Raw genomic sequence first — 20256 nt, 5'->3', positions numbered from 1 at the left:
TTCTTTCTTTCTTTTTTTTTTGGTGGGAGGTGTCGGGTGGAATGGAGATATTGATTTATAGGGAATATTTTTATATTGTGGTACCAATTCCTTGTTGGTTATGTGGGTTGCAAATTCTTCCAGTTTTGGGGCTATGGATGATTGACGTACAAATGATATGTGACCACTCTGGGCCAATACAGTTCTTTTTCTGGGACCATGAAAGAAACTTAGAACATAGAGAGGGCCTGGGAATTATGTTTATGACTAGGATCCAGAAAAAAATATCATCTCCTGAAGTCCTGGCTCCTTCACTTCCAATGTCAGCTCTTCCTTTGAGTCTGTGAAATATCCCAATATCCTTTACCCATCTTAGTTTAAAAAAATGTTATGCAGTCTAGGGTCAATTTCTTCTTGCTTTTAACCTCAAAAACAAATTTAAAAAATAACTTTAATACAACTCTCAAATTTCTGGCTTGGGTAATTGTTCTTATAGTGATGCCATTAACCAAAATAGGGATTATAGGAGAAGAGGTGGAGTAATGTTTGAGGAAAGGTAATTGGTGCTGCAGTTTTGGACATGTTGAGTTGTGCTACCTGTATAGTATCCAAGTAGAACTGCCCAGGAAGCACGTGAGGTGTGAGAAAGAAAAAGGACTAAGAAAAGAAATCTGGCTAACACTAACTCTTAAAGGATAGGAAGAGGAAGATGAGGCAGTCAAGAGATCTCAGTTGAGGTAGTCAGAGCTCTAGGAAGAGAACTCACAGAATCTAGGGGTGAGAAGAGATTCAAGAAGGAGAGAATAGTTAACAGAGTGAATAAGAGACCTGAGTTTCAAGGAAGGACTAGTTAACAACAGGTCAAGTAAGATTTGGCAGTGAGGGGTTATAAGTGACCTTGGCCTGGTCAGGAGCTGGAAACTAAACTGCAGAAAGTCAAGTAAATGGCATATTAGGATATTAAGAGTGAGAGTAGCGCGTTACTTTGAGGAAATTGATGTGAAAGGAAGCAGAGAGATGAGAAGATATCTAGAAGGGGATATGAGGTCGGGGAGGGGGTGATTAAAGATGTGGGAGATTGTACATGTTCATATGTGAAGGAAAGGGACCAGAAAGAGAAGCAAGAAAGACAGGCAAAAGAGAGCATGATTCCAGGAGACAGGAGGGAATGGGGCAAAACACAGATTAAGGGGTTCTTCTAAGAAGGAATTAAAATAAGGATGTGTTTTGTCACATGGCAAATAATTACACAGTTTAAGACATGCTATGAAGTATGTACAAAGTGATAAGAAGTTATAGAGGAGAGAGCTACTAAATCTCTGTCTGTGGTGTCAGGAAGACTTCATCCACTTGATGAAGTTCATTTTGATCTGATACGACTGACTGACCACCTGTCTGTGTAGCCTGAATACCCAGGGAACCACAGACATGAGCTTTGTCACTTCATGGTCCTTGGGATTAAGGATTTTGTAGACTGGATGCATTTTTTTAGGCTCTTCTTCCTCAACTATATTAAAATATGATGGATGATACAGAAAATAAATCTTGCTAACCTTACAGTTTTTCCATATTTCTATACACAAATTCCATGAGGAAAGTCTGTGTTCTTCAGCAGGGTCGCCCTGTGAATTGAGAAGGTTCTCTTGCAATGCCTCCTAATCTTTTTCTACATCATGACATAGAGGAAAAAAATGATAATATTTATCCTGCACACTGAGGTGAACAGACTTATCACAACTAGTACCAGGGGCTCCTGCTTGACTGCCCTAAGGGCTTCAGTATCTTAAGCACACCCGAACACACCTGTAACGCATTTGGTGTGCCGTGGGATACCGATTGAGATTTCTGCCTAAGGTGCATTCTCCTACATTTTAATTTTTTTTTAGTTTCTGCTATATTATAAAGGACTTTTTCCTCCTACCATTAAAATCCTTACCCAAAGTATTCAACATGTAATTTGGAAGGATGCTAAAATGCTAATAGCAGATGGATTGCTGTTGTCTTACATATCTCCTTCAGAAATGGGTATGTTATCTTCAAGAACCATCTACATTCAATTATATTTTATAGGTCTCTAAATTATCTCATGGTGAAGTTGTTTCCTGTTTATCACTATATCAAATCTGGTGTAGGTGTCATAGCTTAGTCTTTGACTCTTTTTCTTTCAGAAACTATAGATATTTCTTTCACAAGTTAAAGTGGTATAAAGCTGGGAGAAAGTATGTTCATTACATCAGGCATTACATTGCAGTATATACTTAATACATTGATAAATAAGGTTCAGTATAATAAAACCATTCATATATCCCAGTAGGAAATAAGTTATCTTTGTTTTTTAGTTTCCTAAATGCATTTTAGGCCATTCTCCCACGGACAGAGGCTTTTATGAAATGTGATTTTTGTAATTAGAAAATAAATCTTTAGGGGGGCTGGCCTGCTGGCATAGTGGTTAAGTTCATGCACTCTGCTTTGGTGGCCTGGGGTTCGCAGCTTCAGACCCCAGGCACGGACCTATGCACCACTTATCAAGCCGTGCTGTGGCAGCATCCCACATATAAAGGAAAGGAAGATGGGCACAGATGTTAGCGCAGGGCCAATCTTCCTTAGCAAAAAGAGGAGGATTGGCAGTGGATGTTAGCTCAGGGCTAATCTTCCTCACCAAAAAAACAAAAAAAAATTAAATTAAAAAAAATCTTTATTTCCAGTTGTGCATAATTTTATGTTTGGTCTCTGGAGATTAAGAAGTATCATTAACTGTATATGCCCTTTGTGTTTTGAAAAGTTGTAGGAAGGTAAGAACTTGGCCTTTCTCATTTAAATTGTAACAAGAAGAAAAATATAGGAATGTATTATGCAAGGAAGTGTTGAGTTGTATGGGAAATTGTGTTTTAAGACCTACTGTAGATCTATGTCGGTGTCTGTGAAAGAGAGGATAATTAGTGCCTGCACTCTCAGTCATAGCAGACTAAAGGTAATGGGGTGTAAGAAATGGTTCATTAGGCTCTCTCAAGTACTTTTACTGTGTCCATACTATTTGTACCAGCAGAAAAAATTCAGTCTTTAAAATCAAGTCAAAGAATTAGCCCTAGATTCTTCAATATGAGAAATAACATTGAGTAATGATCCCTTAAAGTCAAATAAAAAAATGTACATAAAAAACCTACACAGTGTGTATTGGCTTATACGTCACCCACACTGAGTACTTACGATATCTGACCTCCTCCCTTCTTGACTGCTGGCTTCACACCTGATGTGTCTCCAGGAGTGTGGGGTGGAGGAAGAGGTGAAGTCAGAAACCAGTTTGCTAAACACAGTCATTGTCCACATTGGGATTTTAATTGAAAAGGAACTTTATTGCAAAATGTCTCCTTACCTGGGGTGGGATGGGGAGTAGATGGGGGAATCGAGCAGTAATGAGGCCTTGGTTCTCGCTCCTAGAAAAATTGCCAGTGGTGGTATATATGAAAACTGGGTCAATTAACAGAGGTTATAGTGTCTTCCCCCAACCTTGTTCAAATGTTGCTCAGAGAGGTGAGGCAGAGGTATTTGAAAGAGGAGGGGCAGTGTGTTTGATGTTGCCTGGACCACATCTAGTTCTGATGAAAATTTCTGAAGTCAGTCTCTTTTAATCCTTCCCCCGCTCCCATTCCTCCCTCTTCCTGTAAACCTGCTGAGATGCACTTCTGAGCTTTGGAGTCAAAGCTGGGCAGGTATTAGTAGCTATCACTGGAAATTCCGTGCCTGCATGCAGAACAATAACCCAGCCTGTGGAAAGAAGGAGGAGGAACTGTGCAGGGTTGGTAGGGGGAAGATCTACCACAGTTAGCAACTTGAGATAAGTTGCATATTTGACTCTTCTGTGAGTCCTTCTGCAAGGTTAGAGAATAGGGATAAAGTTGATTAACCTGTAATTTCTGTATTGAGTGGAGTCTATGAGTGTTCTGGTAATGTTCTTTTTTTTTTTTTTTTTTTTGTTGTTATTTATTGCAGTAACATTGGTTTATAACATTGTATAAATTTCAGGTGTACATCATTATACTTCTATTTCTGCATAGATTACATCATGTTCACCACCCAAATACTAATTACAACCCATCACCACACACATGTGCCGAATTATCCCTTTCGCCTTCCTCCCTCCCCGCTTCCCCTCTGGTAACCACCAGTCCAATCTCTGTCTCTATGTGTTTGTTTGTTGTTGTTATTATCTACTACTTAATGAAGGAAATCATACGGTATTTGACCTTCTCCCTCTGACTTATTTCACTTTGCATAATACCCTCAATGTCCATCCATGTTGTCACAAATGGCTGGATTTCATCGTTTCTTATGGCTGAGGAGTATTCCATTGTGTATATATACCACATCTTCTTTATCCATTCGTCCCTTGATGGGCACTTAGGTTGCTTCCAAGTCTTGGCTATTGTGAATAACGCTGCAATGAACACGGGGGTGCATGTATCTTTACGCACTGGTGTTTTCAAGTTCTTTGGATAAATACCCAACAGTGGAATAGCTGGATCATATGGTAGTTCTATCCTTGCTTTTTTGAGGAATCTCCATACTGTTTTCCATAGTGGCTGCACCAGTTTGCACTGCCACCAGCAGTGTATGAGAGTTCCCTTCTCTCCACATCCTCTCCAACACATGTTGTTTCCTGTCTTGTTAATTATAGCCATTCTGACGGGCGTGAGGTGATATCTCATTGTAGTTTTGATTTGCATTTCCCTGATAGTTAGTGATTTTGAACATCTTTTCATGTGTCTGTTGGCCATCTGTATATCTTCTTTGGAGAAATGTCTGTTCAGGTCTTTTGCCCATTTTTTAATTGGGTTGTTAGTTTTTTTGTTGTTGAGATGCATGAGTTCTTTATATATTTTGGAGATTAAGCCCTTATCAGATGTGTGGTTTGCAAATATCTTCTCCCAATTGTTAGGTTGTCTTTTCGTTTTGTTGATGGTTTCCTTTGCTGTGCAGAAGGTTTTTAGTTTGATGTAGTCCCATTTGTTTATTTTTTCTGTTGTTTCTTTTGCCCGGTCAGATGTGGTGTTTGAAAAGATGTTGCTAAGACCGATGTCGAAGAGCGTACTGCCTATGTTTTCTTCTAGAAGTTTCATAGTTTCAGGTCTTACATTCAAGTCTTTAATCCATTCGGAGTTAATTTTTGTGTATGGTGTAAGGTAAGGGTCTACTTTCATTTTTTTGCATATGGCTATCCAGTTTTCCCAACACCATTTGTTGAAGAGACTTTCTTTTCTCCATTGTATGTTCTTGGCTCCTTTGTCAAATATTAGCTGTCCATAGATGTGTGGGTTTATTTCTGGGCTTTCAATTCTATTCCATTGATCTGTGTGTCTGTTTTTGTGCCACTACCATGCTGTTTTGGTTACTATAGCTTTGTAGTATATGTTGAAATCAGGGAGTGTGATACCTCCAGCTTTGTTCTTTTTTTCTCAGGATTCCTTTAGCTATTCGGGGTCTTTTGTTGTTCCAAATAAATTTTAGGATTCTTTGTTCTATTTCTGTGAAAAATGTTGTTGGAACTTTGATAGGAATTGCATTGAATCTATAGATTGCTTTAGGAAGTATGGACATCTTAACTATGTTAATTCTTCCAATCCAAGAGCACGGAATATCTTTCCATTTCTTTGTGTCTTCTTCAATTTCTTTCAGCAATGTTTTATAGTTTTCAGTGTACAGATCTTTCATCTCTTTGGTTAAGTTTATTCCTAGATATTTTATTCTTTTTGTTGCAATTGTAAATGGGATTGTATTCTTAATTTCTCTTTCTGCTACTTCGTTATTAGTGTATAGAAATGCAACAGATTTTTGTATCCTGCAACTTTACCATATTCGTTTATCACTTCTAAAAGTTTTCTGGTGGATTCTTTAGGGTTTTCTATATATAAAATCATGTCATCTGCAAATAGTGACAGTTTCACTTCTTCCTTTCCAATTTGGATCCCTTTTATTTCTTTCTCTTGCCTGATTGCTCTGGCTAGGACTTCCAGTACTATGTTAAATAGGAGTGGTGACAGTGGGCATCCTTGTCTGGTTCCTGTTCTTAGAGGGATAGCTTTCAATTTTTCACCATTGAGGATGATATTAGCTGTGGGTTTGTCATATATGGCCTTTATTATGTTGAGGTACTTTCCTTCTATACCCATTTTATTCAGAGTTTTTATCATAAATGGATGCTGTATCTTGTCAAATGCTTTCTCTGCATCTATTGAGATGATCATGTGATTTTTATTCTTCATTTTATTAATGTGGTGTATTAACATTGATTGATTTGCGAATGTTGAACCATCCCTGCATACCTGGAATAAATCCCACTTGATCATGGTGTATAATCTTTTTAACATATTGTTGTATGCGATTTGCTAGTATTTTGTTGAGGATTTTTGCATCAATGTTCATCAGTGATATTGGCCTGTAATTTTCTTTTTTTGTGTGTTGTCCTTGTCTGGTTTTGGTATCAGGGTAATGTCGGCTTCATAGAATGAGTTAGGGAGCTTCCCCCCCTCCTCAATTTTTTAGAAGAGTTTGAGAAGGATAGGTATTAAGTCTTCTTTGAATGTTTGGTAGAATTCATCTGGTAATGTTCTGACCAACTCATCAGATTAGGAGAATCTTGCCGGAGACAAGGACAGGTCCAGTACTTGACTTGTGCCTGGTTTAGTCTCTTAAGATCCCATTAGTTTCTGGACTTGCGATGCCTTGCAGGTAGCTGGGCAAAAGTAGTGGAAACAGCTCTATCCTGGATAAGAAGGGACCTTTGATTTTACGTTCTTTGAAGTCAGTGACATCCTGAAGAGTGGCTCTGTGGCACCACATGCAGTTGTGAGTAAATGCTGTTTTGGTTTGATTGGTATGATAGGAGAGGAAGGTTAGTAGAGAGGAAGAAAAAGCATAGGAAATACATAGGAACTGCTCACTCCTTTGCGCACACAGAGAGCCTATTTTATACGTCACTTTTGGGGCTGGATTGATCTAATGAAAGAGATAATGCAGTGAATATCAAATACTTATGGTTACTTAAAAACTCAATTGACAGCAGATATTTTGGTCAAATAAATGCCAAGCAACTAGCTTGAGGAGTTTTTAAATGAAATTGGCTACTTTGGGAAACTTTGCCTTGCTTCAGATAAATGCTTCTGAAATGGTAAAAATTTCAGAATAGTGGGGAAGATGTTTCTTGATAGGCAAAATCTTTAGTACTTTTGATGACTGACTACCTTTTACTTTACTTTCCTTAACACTGGCTTTGTCTTCATTTATTGTCAAATTATGTCAGGAAATTAGGAAATGGTTAGGTAAAAATTGTCATTGGGAAAACTCTATAATTAGGAATTCCAAATTGGATTAAAAGTCCACAACATGAAAGAAGAAAATAAAACCCCCTTGAACTAACAGTCTTAATGTTATAGTTCTTGTAGAGCAGCAACAACTACAGAATACTCTTTTTTTATATAAATTTTTCCTCAGCTTTATTGAGATATAATTGACTTATAACATTGTGTAAGTTCAAGGTGTACACTGTATTGATCTGATGCATGTATATACAGAGAAATGATTACCATAAATAGGTTAGTTAACACATCCATCACCTCACATAATTCCCTTTTTTGTGTGTGTGGTAAGAAATTTTAAGATTTACTCTCTTAGCAACTGTTAAGTGTACAACACAGTGTTGTTAACTATAGTCACCGTGCTGCTCATCAGATCCTCGGAACTTATTCATCTTATAACTGGAAGTTGGTACCCTTTGACCACCTTCACCCATATCTCCTATCTCCCTGCCCCTTGTAACTACCAATCTACTTCGTGTTGATGAGTTTGACTTTTTTAGATTCCACATGTAAGTGAGATCATACAGCATTTGTCTTTCTCTGTCTGACTTATTTCACTTAGCATAATGCCCTCGAGTTTCATCTGTGTTGTCACAAATGGCAGGATTTCCTTCTTTTTTATGGCTGAATACTCTCTTATTGTAAATATATGTATACACACACCACGTTTTCTTTGTCCATTCATCTGTTGACAGACACTTAGGTTGTTTCCATGTGTTGGCTGTTATGAATAATGCTGCAATGAACATGGGGGTTTAGATATCTCTTTGAGATACTGATTTCATTTCCTTCGGATATGTTCCCAGAAGTGGAATTGCTGGGACCATATGGTAGTTCCATTTTTTATTTTTTGAGGACCCTCCATACTGTTTTCCATAGTGGCTGCACCAATTTACATTCCCACCAGCAGTGCACCAGGGTTCCCCTTTCTTCACATCCTTGCCAACACTTATTTCTTGTCGTTTTGATAATAGCCATTCTACCAGGTGTGAGGTGATAGCTCATCGTAGTTTTGACTTGCATTTCCCTCATGATTAGTGATGTTGAGCACGTTTTCATATGCCTCTTGGCCATTTAATTACTGAATGCTTTTGAGAGTGTTTTAAGTTGCTGTTAATTCACATAGCTAGAGCAGATACGTGTAAAAAAATTTGAACACAATCAAAAGATCTATTCATGTTTCAGCCTTGCAGCTTCCTAGCTATGTCTCTTAATTTCTGAGTACTTCACTCATCTGTGAAATGGGTAGAATAACATTAAAAAATAGCATGTCTTGTTGTCAGCCCAGTGGTGTAGTGGTTAAAGTTCACACGCTCCACTTCGGCGGCCCGGGGGTTCGCAGGTTCAGATCCAGGGCGTGGACCTATGCACCGCTTATCAAGCCATGCTGTGGCGGCGTCCCATATAAAGTAGAGGAAGATGGGCACGGGGGTTAGCCCAGGGCCAGTCTTCCTCAGGAAAAACAGGAGGATTGGCATCGGATGTTAGCTCAGGGCTAATCCTCCTCACCCCCCAAAAAAAAAAATAGCATGTCTCACAATGGAAGTACATTGTTAGTTCTAAAGTGCTGTACAAATAGTAACAGGCCCAGTGGTTGCTATTATTATTAAGATAGCTTTATAAAGTGAGCCTTCTCATCCCCTTTTTAGCCTGTCTCCCTTGACAGTTTTCTGTATACTTTGCAGTTTCAAGATCCATTTCATTCCAAACACACTAACCCAGTAAGCCTAGAGAAACTTGGTTTTTAGGCCTTCCGTGGTTGCTTGCAGAACTGTGTGGCCCAGAAGCCTAGCATTTTTCTTGCTTATTCAGGCACTAAGAATGCAAATATTAACCCAGTTTTTTCCATTGGAAAAAACACTTTTCCCCCTTTCACTGAGAATTGCGATTTAAACACATTAACAGCAATTAGTACTTGAGCCAAGAATTTAGGTTTTGATAAAAACTACGGTTGACATTTGCTCCTGGAAGAGAGAGTGAAAAATGGTCCATAAAGTTTCTATTGACTTCAAAAGCAGCAACATCTGCTCCAATCCACAAAGCCTCAGGGTCTACTGTGGAGGAAGAGTGCCCTCGGCAAGCTAAGAATCCAGCCAGCAGTCGAGTCCACAGTCTTTCTAGTTTGGCATTAAAACATTGAAGGAGGAGAGCATCATTTCCAGCAAACATTTGAAGTCTTATAAAGGAAGAGGCGAACTCAGTGTTATGCTTTAGACTGACTGAGGAGACTTGGCAGTGTAGCCGCCTGAGCCAAGTGCTGCCAGATGTGTTTATTTCACAAATGTTATTCCTGTTTCTCCTCTTCCTCCTTTTTGTTTTTTTTGGTCTCCCATCACAAATATTTGCATAATTCAATGTAGGAGTTTGTATCCTATAACTCTTTAGGGCTGTTTGCTGATAGAGTGACTATAAAAAAAACAAAACCTTTTCCAAACAATGCTGTGGTTTTCTTAGTTACGTAAGTTTTCCTCCCCAAATTCAGGGGAATTCCAGACCATTTTGCAATTAGTTAAGGATTATATTTCCTTATTTTTATTAATTTTATGTAAAGTGGGATTTATCAGTGGAGCATTCATTGACACTGACTTCAATTTATTCTGATGAAACTGACTGACGTCTGTGTGTGCTGTTCATCAGTCATAATTTAAACCATTCTTAATTGCATTAAATGTAAATTAAGACATTCAATTTCAGCCATTATTTTTCATAAAACACTGTGAACTGAGTTTTAGTGGGTCATGAGATCTTACATTCAAGATAAATAGGGTAAATTCAAAACTTACCATTGATGTTCATATTTCACCCTTTGTCAACTATTTCTTTTGTTGCTTACTAGATTGGAACAATTAATTTGCTCTCTGAAGAGATGGATGGCTAAGGAAGATGTAGCTGAAGTTTGTAACGAATGATTTTATCATTTTTAGAGCTTGCTTATGTTTTAAATATGTCATTTTTAAAAATGCTTAACTATTTATCTAAACCAAATGATAATTTGAATTGAAAGTGCCAAACTAAGTTCTCTGATTTGGAACTTATACCTTTAAATCCTTGGATTTTAAGAATCTGAGGTTACATTTTCTTTAAAAAATGGCTTAGCTATGCTTATATAAAATTTCAGCACTATGGATTAGACATAGTAATGTAAAATTAGCAACATCTGCAATATATTACGTACTGTATAACATAATACAGTAAAGTATAACCTCCCCCCTGCCCCCTTCTTGATAAGTGTTGCTTTTTCCAAGTAATTTATTCTGGTTTCATTTGTAAGCAACTGTCCCCAATGCCTGCAATTCTCCCCATTGGATGAGAACAATCATCTTTTAGTCACATAATGATTAGAGTGACAATGATAATCATTAATAGTAAATAATAATAGGCATTTGTATGATATCTTTTCATGAGAAGATACATAAATCCATGGTTAATATGCACCCCTAAAGAAACATTCAAATAGTATAGGCTGTGATGGAGAGCCTTAGAGAAATTAGGCCTAAGTGAAAATCACGCTGTTAGCAAGTATTAATTTTCAACAGAATAAAGTATCAAATAGTTGTGACTGAGAGATTGGATTTGGCTAGGTTCCTATTACTTATTTTTATCTAGGGAGATACAGGAACACTTTCGTGGGTGGAGTTTTTGTTTCATTTGTTTTGTTTGTTTTTTTATATCTTTGTCTCTACCTGCGTGACTGCACACTGGATTATTCTGAGAGAGAAAAGAAGTTCCCACGATCTTCTGGATCTGCCCATATGCTGAGGCTCTATTGTACTATGCAATCCCTCTAGAATATGTAGATTTATTTAAGAGAACATTCTGCCTCTTACCCTAGTCAATGGTGAAAGGTTTCCTTCATAACAAACTAGCTAGAACTTTGCCATGTCATTATACCCCTTTGATTTCCAAATAAAAGTTGGTCAACAAAGAGAAGGAGACTGTCACACTTGCCTTAGTCACTCATGTAGTAAAATTTTATATGACTATTATATACGACATTTACATTCCCATGTCAGTTCAACTGATGGAGAATGAAGTGTTGCAATAAGTCTGGAGATGGGTAGTGATGCAATCATCCTACCAGTTTCTTGCTATTAATATATGTCTCTTATTCATTTTTAAAGATAGCATAAATGAGAGTACTGAATATAAATGGCTTTTGTAAGTCATTCAGGTCAGTGAAGCATGTCATTGTTTGCAACCTGAGTTCCATGAGAGCCCTGGCTGGTTGATAGGCACACCATATATTTTTCTCATAAATGAAAAACACAAACAATATTCACAGTGTTTAATGAATATTATAAAATAATACAATATGAGTTTCCATAGAAAAAACTAGTTGCATGTACTTAATAGTGTGACCTTAGTGTGTCATCTTTAGAATATATAAAGCCCATACAGAAAGGCATTGTATAATTTATTTCTCCAGATGTAATGTTAACAAACATTTTATTATGATTTATTTTTTGGCTCTTTGAAAGATGAAGTAAGTTCTTTAGTATTAGCATTGCTAATGATTTTAATGAGGCATTAAAATGTTGCAGTATTGTAGGAACATTTTTCTTTTTTTTAGCATTATTTCATTAATATTTCACAGGAATTTTAATGTTAAATTGATGAAAGAACCTGAGAGTGTAATCCACAACATGTCAAAGTGCTGGAATAGTGGGAGAGACCCAGAGAAAGGCAGGGCACAGCAGGACTGTGGGGAGGTCTGATGAGATGCTCCTGCACTGGGAACACTCCATGACATTACAGTCTTGTTGTCGCTGAAATGAAGACAAAACAATTTTATTTACTTGCTCAGGGTTTTTCTGCACAGTCTACAGAAATCTAGCACACATAACACACTGTTTGTATTCTCAGATTAGGCACGGGGAAGCCAAACACACGAAAAGGAGCTTTTCTAGGAGAGGACCCTCTGTTGATTGACATCTGTGTTAGAGTAACCTTCCTTGTTGAATGTTTACAGTTTAAATCTTTTCTGCCTCATACTATTTAATCTTTTCTAGCATTTTCATGGCAACTGAGAGTATGCAGAGTGCTTTCACGGGGATTGTATTGTTTAATCCTCACAAAGACCCTTGTGAACTATGGGAACATCAGGGGAATTCATCTTCTCCCCCAAATCATAGTACCCGTGCAAGGACTTGCTATTTGGATAACTCACACTTACCACAAAGTAACCACTTTGCAAAGTACGTGGACCAGAGGAAACAGGGATAAGAGGTTTTGTTTGCAGCTTGCAGAGTTCTCGTGTAAGTCCATAATTCCGGGAAGAAAGACTAGCTTTATTTCAGGCATTTGAGAAGGTTTAAACAGCGGGTGAACCAAGGACTAAGCAACCTTTGCAGCTGTACAGTGGAAATCCTGGCACAAGGGGAACTGTTCTTGAATAAATTCTCCAATGTCACAGGCAAAAATAGACCTTGTCATGGTTGGGCCTCAGCAGCTACTTGTTCTGCTTGGATCAGAGCACGGCAGAATCTATTCCGGCTGGATGGTGTCACTGTCTTGTACATTTCATTATCTATAAGCCTGATCCTGCCCTTAAGCAGGCCTCAAGGCTACACCTTAAACCCCCATATACCCAGTAAGCCAACACTTCTATCACCTCTGGCATTAGAGGAAGTATGTATTGGATCTTCAACATGGTCTCTAAGTCAGCATAGCTGATCTAGACTCAACTCACCTGGGGGTTGTGGGACCAGAGGGAAAACAAAGCTTGCTTATGGAACCAACTGCAAGGATATCCAACTCTTTTTTCGTGCCCTAGGCAGTGATTTTCAAAGTGTAGTCCACGGGCCCTCCCTACCTGAATCACTGAGGTGGGGGTAGGGGTGAGGAGGGTGGGGTAGGAGGTGAATAAAGGGAGAGGGAGGGGTACTTATTAAAATGCAGATTTTTGAGCCCAAACCTATTGAGTCAAACTCTCCAGAGGGAAATTTTGGAAATCCTTTTTTAAAACAAGATTCTTAGGTGATTCAGAAGAGCAGTAGTTCCTAATCTTGAATTTTCTTTTTTTTGTGAGGAAGATCAGCCCTGAGCTAACATCCGATGCCAATCCTCCTCTTTTTTTTTTTTTGACTTGCTGAGGAAGGTTGGTGCTGAGCTAACATCCATGCCCATCTTCCTCCACTTTATATGGGATGCCGCCACAGCATGGCTTTGACAAGGGGTGCGTTGGTGTACGCCCGGGATCCGAACCTGCGAACCCCAGGTGTTGAAGCGGAGCACGCACACTTAACTGCTTGCGCCACCAGGCCAGCCCCATCTAATCTTGAATTTTTGATAGCTGGTTTAGAGAACCTGTATCACATTTACTTCAGTACGTAATTAGTCTATAAAGATGCCACTTATAAGTGATTAAAAATAGTTCCACTCACGAAACATTTGTACTACTGCTTGGAATGAGGGGTTTGCACTGACTCTATCGTCACCATGTGTATGGGTCAAGGAGCGCTGTGAGAAGGAAAAGTAATGGTCCTGTTTCCACCCCAGCATCAGCCAGCCATCTTGCAAATGCGTGGATGGTAGTTGGTCATAGAGGACAAGAAGGAGGCATGAATCTCTTTCTTTCTGGTTGCTCAATAACACCTACCCAAGAACCCTAGAAGGTGTACAGAAATAACTAAAAGCTGAAATGCAAGCCAGTCAGGTATGCTGTTTGTTAGCTAATACAAAAGCTTCACTGAGGAGGAGGTGGCTTAATATCTTGACTAAAATTAAATTTTGGTGTTATCTGTGGATTTCAATTATTCATGCTATTCTAAAACTTTAAAGCATGAAAAATCTAGAGCTGCTTATTACCTGTTCTAGTAGAGCCACCAATAAGTATGTGGAAGCCAGTATTGGTGCAAATAGAGCAGTGGACTCTGTCTCTCTACCTCATTTGTTTTAAGCATTTTAATAGGGCTCAAATTTTCAAAGTGTCTGGCCCAAGATATGAAATCTGGTTCATGTACTACCATATTGGACTCTCCTCTGAATGTTGGAATTTGTTTTTTTCCCATTGACATGAGCTGAGAGAAGTGTCTTATTCCATCACATCAAGTGCCATTTAACTCTGGTGACTTCTGGTGCCCCTCAGATCATGCTGACTGTCAGGAAAACCAGACCCCCAGGCCTAAACATGTGCACAGACTTTGATTGCAGTCAATTCACGCACCCTGAGGTATAGCAGGTCTGTGTGTCAGAAGAAGTATACAACATATAAACAGGATAGAAAACAAGTCACTTATTACTCTGACATAAACAAATTTTGATGTCTGCTCTACTTTCAAAAACATATTCTTTTAGTCCCTATGTCCTTCCCCCGGCCACTGCCAACTAAACACACACACGCTCACACACACAACCCCAATTCACTGAATTAACAAATCCCTTCCTTAAAAAACATGGCAGCAAAGGCCCAGAAATACTGAAAAGGAAACCCTCTAATGAAATATGTGTCTTGGCCTGCTTTAATGCCCTTCAATATGAACCGTTTGGTTCAGGGGGAATTTGTATTTGCATCTTGTTTGTCATAGTATTTTGTTAGGTACTCATCACTGCAGCTAATTATATACATTTAGAGTCATCTAAAGAGTTATGTAGTATCAACATAGAGATCCAAGGAGACCTAAAGAACATACAGGAAAGTGACTAGAGAACAGGTGCCTTTAAATAAACAAATACATAAAGATTAATAAATAGAAAAATATCTTCTTAATACCAGGTGAATGAGCTAGACAGCCACTAAAGCGCCTTCTGGTGCTAATGTTCTATGATTCTGCGGTGCTTTGGTTAAGAGCATAAGCTTTGGAAAGACTGCCAAGGTTTGAGTGCCAACTCTTCCGCTTGTGAACTGTGTAAACCTGGTAAGTTATTTAACCTCTCTGTGTTTATTTCCTCATGTAAAACTGAGTTTTATGTCAAAACCCTCATGGGGTTGTTGTGAGAATTTAATGAGTTAATACATATGTCTATTAGGTAGTAAGTATTCAATGAAGTTTTATTAATTACAATAATCTATTGAGCATCTATTATGTGCCTTGAGATATTTGAAGAGAAACATGAAAAAAATGTTTGACATAGTTCTTTTCTTCATGACATTTACAATCTATCCTTGGAGAGATTTATAAAAATATAATTCAAGAAAAATTATAAAACAGCGTGGTACTGATATAAATCACAACAGGAGACAGAGGAAGGAGAAAGTATAGAGGAGTGCTATGACCAGAGGATACTTGATGAGGAGGTCAGATGGAGTTCATCTTTGAAGGATGGGTAGGGTTTAGGTTGGTGGGAGAATGGGGAAGGAATGGTTTTAAGTAATGAACCAAGGAATTGAGATGGAGATAAGATTGAGGAGACTGTAGTTGTCAGACTAAGAATTCTGTCAAAAAGTTGGGTGGGGCTAGATTATGGAGCCTTGGAAATTGGCGGTGGAATTTCAGCTTAATGTGTCTGCCAGTAGAAAACCATTAGAAAATTCTTAAACACGCATGTGCCATGATGAAACTGATATTCAAATACACCTTGTCTATTGAAATTGGAGAGACTAGAGGCATGGACTCAATTGTAATAGTGGTTCCAAATCTAGTTGTGCATGAGAATCAACTGGAGAGCTCTAGCCTCCAAAGATTCTGATTCAGTGAGCCTGGGGGTGGCCTGAGAATCTCTCTTTGCAAGGTTCCTTCAGAGTATTGTAACCTGCATCCAAAATTTGAGAAGCACTGAGCTAGGAGGTTATTGCATCACTCTAGGCATGAGGCCCTGGACTGGAGTCATGGCAGTGAGACTGGAAAGGACAATTCAGATTTGAATGATGTCTTAAAAAAAAAAAAGAAATTGGTGATAGATTGAATATAGAGGATTAAAAAAGAGAAAAAAGTTCAAAATGGCCTCCAAGTTTCCACTCTGACGGAAGAAAGGTAGTTTGAAGGAAGGCATGCTGAGATAAGTTGTGATCCAGTTGAGTTTGAGTCGATGGCAGTTCATTGAAGGGGGCATATCCTGGAGGCAGGTGGAACTTGAGGACTGGAGCACAAATCAAAGGTCGGGACTGGAGACACAGATTTTTGTCACTGGCATAGAGTTGGTGGTTGAAGCCATTAGAGTGAACATGCTCATCGGGGGCGTGTGTGTAGAGAGAGGAGAGATGAGTGCTAAGAGGAGAACCTTGGTGTGATACCTATCCACTGGAGGATACAGCAGTAAGAGGATTTCAGCCAGCAAAGGAGACAAGTTAGGTCACTTACAAGTGAGATGACTGAACTAGAGGCTTTCGAAAGTAGTAAAAGTGGTGACAAAACTATGTAGATCATCTGAATGGTGTCCATGAAGTCTTTTTTTTTTTTGTGAGGAACATCAGCCCTGAGCTAACATCCGTGCTAATCCTCCTCTTTTTGCTGAGGAAGACCGGCTCTGAGCTAACATCTATTGCCAATCCTCCTCCTTTTTTTTCCCCAAAGCCCAGTAGATAGTTGTATGTCATAGTTGCACATCCTTCTAGTTGCTGTATGTGGGACATGGCCTCAGCATGGCCGGAGAAGCAGTGCGTCGGTGCGCGCCTGGGATCCGAACACTGGGCCGCCAGTAGCGGAGCGCACGCACTCAACCGCTAAGCCACCGGGCGGCCCCTCCATGAAATCTTAATAGGCTATTCTACATGTGGAATGTGAATTTATTGTGAAAGATTGCAATTTGATGATTAAACTATTATATCAGTTGTCCAGTGGTTCAAATGCAAAGATCTGAAGTGGCAGACTTGTGAAAGGACATTAGGATCTGGTAGGTCTCTTTTAGGAGATGAATAAAGTTCCCAAAGGGAGAAAGTGGGAAGGAGAAAAGATCACTTACTCTGTAGTAGGTGCTGTCTTTGCACTTTACATGTACTAACTTATTTATCTTTACAGTTGCCCTAAAAGATAGGTGTTATTATGCATATTTTATAGATGAGAACAGATAGGCACACACTGCTTAAGTAACTCACCCAATGAAACATAATTAGAAAGAGTAATTGGAATTCTAATCAAGATTTCCTTATTCCAAAATATGTGTTCTTTCATATAGTTTATCAAAAAGTTTCAACTGCATTGTCTTGAATGGCAGAAGAGAATGAATTCACATTCAGGGGGATCAGAAGCAGTCTACCGAAAGTGGGAATTTTTTGAATTCTTATGTTTTAAAAATTCATGTAAATTTTGTGTTCCATTCCTTACTTTATTTGTGTTTATTTTAATGTAAAAATAATGTTTTAAATTACTTAATCTTCCCGTCCTCCAATAGGATGTACCATGTTTTTCTAGTGGCTTCAGGTATTTCTTGGCACACTGCCTGGAACCTCCTGTGGTTGCAGAGCACTATATCCTAATTAGCTTTTAGTACCTGGTGCATAGTAGGCACTCAATAAAGAGCTGGTGAATTAATGTACCAAAGTGTCTTGAAAGGTAGCTGAATGTATTGAGAAAGCAGTTTCTCATGGGATGGTTTCAAAGACTTGTCAGACATTGATGAAGTTTATATCCTGTGAATTACTATGTGGTCAGGTGAGGGAATCTAAGGCTATTATACTTAGAAAGGATCTGAATATTATGTGTAGGGGAGCATTGGTTTGGTGAGCTGGGCTTATAGAGCTGTCTTAGAATAAGGTCTAGCATGTGGTTTTGCTGATGGGAGGCAGAGTCAGAGAGAAATCAAACACTCCAAAGTGAGATTTCTGAATGTTAGAGGGGCCATTCACCTGTATGTGGTGATTGAAAGAAGTGGAGATTTAGGAAATCAGCCAGGCATTAATGTTAATGATAAAATCTGATAGCTTTAAAGTTTCATCAAACTGGAGACCGCTACGGTGTTGTAGTCATATATTTATCATTCATTTGGCAAACATGTATTGAGCACTTACAATGTGTCAAGCACAGGGCCACCTTAGGTAAGGTGATGGTTATAAAGATAAAACAGATGTGGTACTTGCCCTTAAGGAGCTTATAGTCTATTGCAGGAAATGAGTGAATATCTGTCATAAAGGTAAAGAACAATGATAACAGCAAGAAATGCACAGGTCAAATCTCAGGAAGAAGTTCAAGGAAGGAGAGATTACTTCTTGGGAGAATCGGGAATTGCTCCTGGAGGAGATAGCATTTGAGCTGAGTCTTGAAGGATGAATAGGATTTGGTCCCCTATAGATGTACTACTAATATGTTTACTAGCCTCTTGGCATGAATTTCTCTTGCCTAAGCCAGAGCAAGTAACATATCTCTTTAGAAGGCAAAATTCACCTGTGTTGTTTTTTTTTACTGTACATCTGGAACACCCTTCAGTGGTCAGGACGCCTTGGAAATGATACATAGGCCAAGATGTTATATTTTGTTTCTAAATTTACCTCTTTCTATAACATTTATCATACATTTTGTGTTTTCTTAGAAGGAAAAAATTTGGACATATGCAATTTTCTGTTGAAGACATCATTAAGTAGCAGAATTTATTAACAACTGTAGTTGAACCAAAGGACGCATCAACTGACTGTTAGTTCCTTGCCACCAAATGAAGATATATTATCAGTATTTGTGTTAAATATTCCATTTTAACAGTGCAGATACATATTCATTAGCAAGCAGAATAACCTTAGAGTTGGCACTTTGCAAATGCTTGCTATTTTCATGAAGTCTGAGCAGGTTTTAAAACTTTGCATTACCTCCTGCATGTAATCTCAGAGTCTGTCATTCACATGTAGAAAACTCAGCTCTCTATTTAGCCCGTGGTTGGTGAGAGATAGACATTTACAGGGCCCCTCTGCCCTTGAGCTGTTCCATTAGTGCATGGAAAGCACCTTGCAGCCTGTGACAAGCGCAGCAGATCGGCACTAAATCAAAAATCAGTGCCAGCCAGGGATCTAAGCCACCATGAAGGTCACAGCCATCAACAGCATGCCATCTCAATCCAAACAAAACACATTGGATACAGGGGGATTTTCACAACTCACAATAGGTGACAAACACTTCATGTTAGAGTAATCCATAGCAGGGAAGCTGGGAACTGACCTTTTAAGTACTTTTGAGTATTTAATCAAACTTTGAAAAAGCTGGAGGTAATTTTTGGTAATTTACATTTAAAAACAAAACCTAACAAAATAAAACCTCCACAGCATGGTGTTACTGTAATCAGGATTTTGATGAAAAGATTCTTTTTTGTTTTTGGTATTCATGTGTGCTTTTAAGAAACAAAATCGTCAGAAACCTTATATAAAAATAGTTTTTATTTGCTTTTTTGAAGTATGTGCCATTGATCCATTATGAAATGAACAATTTGTGCTTTAAACTACCTAGTTTTGCATATTCTGAGGGTTTATAATTAGCATTTAAGTTAAATAGGAAATATTGGGACTCGTCTGACAGTAGTGCAGCTTTACCTTGAGCAGCCAGTTCAAGTGAATTTGGTGAGTTTGAGTCTATGTATTAATAGAATTTCTGTACTGTCCAGTGAAGGTTTTGAATAATGTAAATGTTATTTAAATGTTATGGGCCAAATTCCTTTTTCTCTTCTAACTCAAAAAAAGAAAAATCCAGGAGGAAAAATTGTATCAAAATTAAATTATAAATTCTCTACCTACTTGATGAGTTTTCTTTTATGGAGAGAATTAATTGCCTAGGTTAATAAGAAGAATTGGATAGCTAAGCAAAGTACGCCAGATTTTGCTAAATTAACTTGGAAAATGCCTGTGCTTTACAAAATGAAAAGCTTATATGCAAAAATTATTTTCGTAATGCAACTAGCATAGTAATATGATCTGATTGAATTATATCCCACTGCTATGGGGGTGGGGTGAGGCAAAAGCTTAGTTCTACCTTTGATGAAATAACTGACAAGGGGCTAACATAAGAGATATATACATTATTCTCATCAAAATTAGCTTTTGTGAACAATTTTCAACAAAGCAATGGATACA

The 20256-nt window shown here is 38.4% G+C and overlaps 1 long non-coding RNA gene across 1 annotated transcript in view; it reads right to left on the bottom strand.

The window, feature by feature from the left end:
- Window positions 1–11649: 11649 nt before the first annotated feature.
- The window catches only part of LOC131420818 (uncharacterized), a 29432-nt gene continuing 20825 nt past the window's right edge, over window positions 11650–20256 (bottom strand). The window contains exon 4 of the long non-coding RNA XR_009223692.1: window positions 11650–12097. This is a non-coding gene — a long non-coding RNA (uncharacterized LOC131420818). The remainder of the gene's footprint in view (window positions 12098–20256) is intronic.

The sequence above is a fragment of the Diceros bicornis genome, chromosome 1 (assembly GCF_020826845.1).
Source record: "Diceros bicornis minor isolate mBicDic1 chromosome 1, mDicBic1.mat.cur, whole genome shotgun sequence".
NCBI lineage: Eukaryota > Metazoa > Chordata > Mammalia > Perissodactyla > Rhinocerotidae > Diceros > Diceros bicornis.
Note: the sequence above shows the minus strand (reverse complement) of the source record. Positions and strands in the feature narration are given on the sequence as shown.